We start from the raw sequence: 5468 nt of genomic DNA on the forward strand, positions 1-5468 counted from the left end.
TTCTTTCTTTTTTTTTTTACTGAAGTATAGTTGACTTACAATATTATATTAGCTTCAGGTATACAACATAGTAATTTAATATTTTTATAGATTATGCACCATACAAAGTTATTATTGTATAATAGTATTGATGATATTCCCTGTACTGTACATTACATTCCTGTGACTTATTTATTTTATAACTAGTAGTTTGTACCTCTTAATCTCCTATGTTTATTTGCCCATTCCCCTACCCACCTCCCCTCCAGGTTGTAGAAGCAACCTAAGTGTCATTGATAGATAAATGGATAAAGAAAATGGCGCATATATATATATAATTGGGATATTACTCAGCCATAAGAAAGAATGAAATCTTGCCATTGGCAACAACATGGATGGACCTAGAAGGTACTGTGCTTGGTGAAATAAGTCACACAGAGAAAGACAAATACTTTGTGCTTTCACTTATATGTGTAATCTAAACAACAAAACAATCAAGCTTTGTTTCTTTTTATAACTGCTCTTTGTATAGCCATTTTCATATAATTTTAGAGTGCCTGTGGATAAACTTGAGGCTGATAGGTATCTGGAACTATAGGAATCACAGAGATGTGGAAGTCTTCAAAGTGTTACCAGTTTTATCATCTGGCCTAGATTGCTGAATTCCTCTGCCACTCAATACGATAGACCTTATTATCTGGTTTCTCACTTTATACTTAAAATCTTCTTGAATCATGTCCAAAAATCAAAGGTTTTTTCAGTTACTGAAAATTATATAATGCTTTTTAAAATAAATCTTTTACAACATATTGAACTATTTTAAATTGTGGCTAAATTTATGTCAAACATATTTATATGTGTTCTGTTAGGTGATATTAAACAGTTGTAATGGGTTCTACTAAAAACTGTACATAGCAGGATTGAAGGCTCCTTAAGGGCAGCACACAGAGTATTCACGAAACCGTTATTAACTGACATATCAGTTCCTTCAAAACACTTGAATAAAATTATATGTTAGGCAATATCCATGTGATAGAATGAATACAATGACAAGAAAAACACCCATAATTTTTGGTGCTGCATGCTGTGCTTTACACTTTCAAAGCAGAGCGTAACCGTGGATAATTACTACTATCTCCCATCTTATGGATTAAAAACTGAGGATCAGAGAGGTGCAGTAATTTTGTCAAGGTCTCACAGCTGAAAACTAGCAACTAGCCAAAATAAAGATTTAAACCCAAATCTTCTGATTCTCATCCACAATATAGTTCTGCCTCTCTTATAATTTTTTTAAATTCTTCCATTCAAGCAGATCAGTCAATGATCATGGAAGATTAAGGATAGGGAATTTTAATTCCAAGCCAAACAAACAGGTTCCATCTTCCTCTGAGAATCTGAAAACTAAGAGAGGATGCTATAATTTGATTGCATTGAGGGAATAAGGGGCAATCAATTAATCCAATCAAATAAAAAAGAAGGTACAGTGAACAACCAATTTAAGAAGAGGATTTTTTTTTTTTTTTTTTTTTTTTTTGGTGAAGGCTTAAACTTACAGCGGTTGGGCAACGTAAGGTATTTTACAAAATATCTAATTGATGCTAACCTGGTCTTTCACGTACGTTTTGGAATAGAAAATAGAAAATACATTCATCGTCAACCGACCTATATTGTAGCTCTTTTATCATGCTTGACTAAAAATCTTACTTGATTCATTTACTTAAGAAGTGAACAAAGCACAGTTCCATCTTCGAGCCACAGAAAGGAACTATTATTATAGCTGAAGAAGTGTCTAATGCTCAAACTATCCTTAGAGTAGATAATTTCATGCCATGAAAAGTTCAAGTCACAACTGGATCTCTAGTTTCCCGATACCCACTTATATTTTCTGTACACTTGATAATTTGGCCATTGATGTTAAATTAAAATTAGAAGCACAGGAAGACCCTTGCTTTGCTAATATAATTACAAAAGACAAAGGAACAAAATCAAAACAGCTTCTAAAACACATCAGTGTTAGATATTTGTTACTTATCTTCCCAACCTTTGTTGGGTTTCCATCTTCCCTTCTCTCTGTTTTTATGCTTATATTGTGTGTGGTAAGTTCAATAATGTCCCTCAGAGATACCCAGGTCCCAATCCTTGGAACCCGTGAATGCTATTTTATGTGACAAAAGTGATTTTGCAGATATGATTGCTAAGGATATTGAGACTGGGCGATTATCTTGCATTACCTGAATGAGGCCTAAATGTAATGACAAATGTCATTACAAGAGGGAGGCAGAGGGCTTCATTACAAGAGGGAGGCAGAGGGCTTGGCGCAGTGGTTGAGAGTCCACCTGCCAATGCAGGGTGACACGGGTTCGTGCCCTGGTCCGGGAGGATCCCACATGCCGCGGAGCGGCTGGGCCCGTGAGCCATGGCCGCTGAGCCTGCGCGTCCGGAGCCTGTGCTCCGCAACGGGAGAGGCCACAACAGTAAGAGGCCCGCGTACTGCACACAAAAAAAAAAAAAAAAAAAAAAGAGGGAGGCAGAGAGAGAGTTGCTTACAGAAGAGGGCAATATGACCAAACATAACACTAGGCTGCTGGCCTTGAAGATAGAGGAAGGGGCTGAGAGCAAAGGAATGCAGCTCTAGAAGCTGGAAAAGGCTCACAAATGGACTCTCCCCTAGAGCCTCCAGGAGGAGCACGGGTCTCCCCACAACTTGATTTTGGCCCAGTAAAAGTGATGTTGGGTTTCTGACCTCCAGAACTGTAAGAGAATAAACATATTATTTTAACCCACTAAGTTGGTGGTAATTTTTTACAGCAGCCATAGGAAACTAATACAGATGGGGTTCCGGAGTGAAATGAGTGACAGCTCTAAGCCAATCAATATGCTTCATTCTCCTCTTCCTAACCATGGATAGTTCAGTAATGGTTTATGTTACCCCATCAGAAGTGAAAGTAAGCATTCACCAGGAATGCTGAGAAGAGACAGGGGACTTCTCCCTCCTGCTAGACTGAACCTCAGAGGATGTGAGATCTGGGAAAGCTGAAGCCATCTTCTGTTCGAGGTGGGAAACCTGCACAGGTATGAAGGCAAATGGAGACCTGGAAGAGATGCAAAAGAGAGGAAACAGGAAAGAATAGAAGAAGCAAAGGAGAAGGAGAAGGAGAGGAGAGAGACAGAGGGAGAGAGGGAGCCAGCCCTCCCCTATATGTTTTAGTTAAGCGAGTGAATCAGCTCCTTTTAAAAAGCCTGTTTGGGCTGGATTTTCTGCCAATTGTAAGGGAAAGTTCTTTGGACACATCTTTTAGGTTTGAGTTTTTAGGGTTTTTTTGTTTTTGTTTTTTTAATGACAAAGGTCAGTACAACTTTATGACTGGTAACATGTGTACTTCAGTATGTAAATATAATTAGAGGTCACGTTAGCGAGCACACCTTATGTACTTAAGATTATAAGCAATAAATATTAGAGCTGGCCAAATAAACCTTAGGGAGAGAGCTGGGAAGACAAAGCCTAAGGAAGGGGATTAATTCACTTGGCAGAATTTCAGCCTTATTTAGTTAGGAATCCTTTTGCCAAATTCTACTATGGGTCTCTCAAATTTCTCATACCTAAAGTATCCAGACATTATTCAGTCCCAACTGATTTGTTCTTATGAATAAAACACTGCTTTAACTAGCAATGAATTTCTTCTGGTATTAAATACCTGTTTAGGAATTTATTTTGGTACTGCTTAGTTTATTCAATCCCAGAGTAAATAAAGAAGATTACCTTTTGTTTTCCCCACACTTACCGCTAGCATAGAGCATTTTTCTTCCATGCAAAGAGTGAATATTGCATTAAAAAATTAAAAGTCCATTGCTTGATGTAGGCTTTGGAGTCTGCAATGTTCCTATGGTGAAGTAAATGACTTGACGTGAAAGTATTGGATATGTTCCACATTAGCTAAGAGACAAGAAAGATGATCCACATACTGTACTTGCAGTTTTTGTAGGATACGATCTTCTTAGGGTTATTTCTTTATTATCTCCAAGACATGATTTTTCTAAGTAGGAATAGTGGAAATGGAGTGGTGGAAATGTCCAAGATATTAATATATTTTTTAAAGTTTGCTTGAAAATATGAATATTATATAAACCAATCACTCATGGTCTCTTAACTTTCCCTGATCATTTGATTTTCAGATTACTACCTGCTTTGCAGAACGTATATGATAGCAATTATTAGTAATCGGCAACACTTACTGCTCCCTGAAAAAGTACAAAAGGTTTTTTGTTCTAAGCCTTCCATTCGTTGAGGCCATTCTTTCTTTATTAGTAAACAGTTAACAAGTGGAAATCTATTTTTTTCTGTCAAAATATAACAGAGTATTGATCATATACCATCTAGATGGACAATTACATGAAAGAAAGGAGGAGGTCGGGAGTACAGACCGGTGGCAAATCAATGATTCACACTCAAGGGTGGTTGGTAATATTATATTGATTCCATTTCCCTTGTAAAGGTAGGAGAGTATAGCACAATCACTCTGGCAGGAAAGATGGGACTCAAAGTAGCTAAGAATTACCTATCAACTCAGAACTTTTTAATATTCTTAAAAAATTAAACTTCATTTTGCTGTAGTGATTTGTGCTCTTTCATTAGCTGACAGAAGCAGATCATAATGCTTTCATTAACTATATCTACTTTAAAGTGACCACTGGGTTATCAAATACCCGAGATATGATTTATCAGTTTCATTCCCAGGTGGCTTTTTGAAAACATTAACTTACCAGTTCCTAGAGACATCTTCTAAGTTTTGTGATTGAGAACTCTTTCACTTGGGATTTGTAAGTGCAATTTCAGTATTCTTTTTTGCTCTGATGAAAGTTTTCATTATAAATACAATTTTCAGATCATACATGGATAATCTCTAAACCACCAAAGAAATACTCATAGGCATAGTTTGTAAGACTTAATCCCCACTTGATCCAAATACAACGAAGTACAAAACTCTTTATGTACTGTATTAAATAGAAGAGTAAAATCAGTGTAGTATGTGATTAAAATAGTAGTCAGCCATACACTAAGTACTTACATTTTGCAGTTAAACACAATCTTAAAAACACTTTATGCACAACTGACGAAGGTAAAACTGCAGTGTTTCATAATAACAAAATTGACTCCTTCCTTAAGAAATATCAAAATGAGACTTTTAATTTAAATTTTCTATAGCTAAATCAACTCAAAAATCTTACTTTACTTATTTGCTTTTCTGCAATCTGAGAAAATAAAAATAGTAAATCACTGATCAAAAGAAAAATGTCTGAGCTTTGTTTCTCTCACGCTCTAGATTAGATACATATCTGTTACAGTCTCTTACACAGTTTCCGTTTATATAACCAAGTTGACATCCCATAATGACTGACCCTGAATCGCTACTGAGTATTGAATCATCAGAAATAAAATTACTTGCTCTACACAGTGTACTAATTTTGCTTTTAATAAACTCACCAAAGGC

The sequence above is a fragment of the Delphinus delphis genome, chromosome 4 (genome assembly GCF_949987515.2).
Source record: "Delphinus delphis chromosome 4, mDelDel1.2, whole genome shotgun sequence".
In the NCBI taxonomy this organism is placed as follows: Eukaryota; Metazoa; Chordata; class Mammalia; order Artiodactyla; family Delphinidae; genus Delphinus; species Delphinus delphis.